This window comes from Girardinichthys multiradiatus, chromosome 23 (assembly GCF_021462225.1).
Source record: "Girardinichthys multiradiatus isolate DD_20200921_A chromosome 23, DD_fGirMul_XY1, whole genome shotgun sequence".
NCBI lineage: Eukaryota > Metazoa > Chordata > Actinopteri > Cyprinodontiformes > Goodeidae > Girardinichthys > Girardinichthys multiradiatus.
In genome coordinates, this window is record NC_061815.1 from 50,896,966 (window position 1) to 50,897,372 (window position 407).

The window sequence follows — 407 nt, forward strand, 5'->3', positions numbered from 1 at the left end:
CAGCTGATGTTTGCCTTTTATCTGTTGTATCACTTTGTTAAAACGTCAGAAACTTTCAGAATAATTCACCAGTTCATCAAATAAAATCATGCAGCTGTTAAATGTTTGTTTACACAGACCAGCTCAGTGTTTTACTGATTTTCATTTTATTCATTTTTATGAATAAACTGGGCTAACTCTGTGGTGTGCCCCAACACTTGGCTGAAGAAAGCCTAATTCACATTAGAGACTCCTCTGTTTGCATGCTCCGACTCTTCATGAAGAGGACATACAGGGGTTGGACAATGAAACTGAAACACCTGGTTTTAGACCACAATAATTTATTAGTATGGTGTAGGGCCTCCTTTTGCGGCCAATACAGCATCAATTTGTCTTGGGAATGACATATACAAGTCCTGCACAGTGGT